A 507-nucleotide genomic window follows, 5' to 3' on the forward strand; every position below is an offset into this window, starting at 1 on the left:
CAACTTTATTCACATATTATGACTTTATTCTCATAATATTACAACTTTATTCACATATTATGACTTTATTCTCATAATATTACAACTTTATTTGCATATTATGACTTTATTTTCATAATAATAATAAAAAAATATGTGTTATCTCCGTTGTAGATACTGGAGCTAAACCCAAATTATTGTTTTCTTTATTTACGTTTACCTTTTCAACTGTGAATTTATTCTTCCAGTAAAAAGACGTGTAAACACGTCCCGAAGCATTTTAAGTCCGACATGAAACTGATCAYTATGGTAACGGGGGAGCACGTGGTCACGCAAACCCACGTGAAGCCGACGYCAGGCGAAGGCTRGACCGTCTCATTTCRCAGCAGTTTTGAGCAKCCTACCCAGCCCAGCAAGGATGTGGCCTACATGGCCCAGCTAGGCTGGGTCAGCCCATGAATTGAGACACAGCCTTTKAGTTTCGTTAAAAGTGGTTCACGTGATGTTTTGCTAACAGACACCTCTTCC

Source organism: Austrofundulus limnaeus, unplaced genomic scaffold, assembly GCF_001266775.1.
Source record: "Austrofundulus limnaeus strain Quisiro unplaced genomic scaffold, Austrofundulus_limnaeus-1.0 Scaffold596, whole genome shotgun sequence".
Classification (NCBI taxonomy): domain Eukaryota; kingdom Metazoa; phylum Chordata; class Actinopteri; order Cyprinodontiformes; family Rivulidae; genus Austrofundulus; species Austrofundulus limnaeus.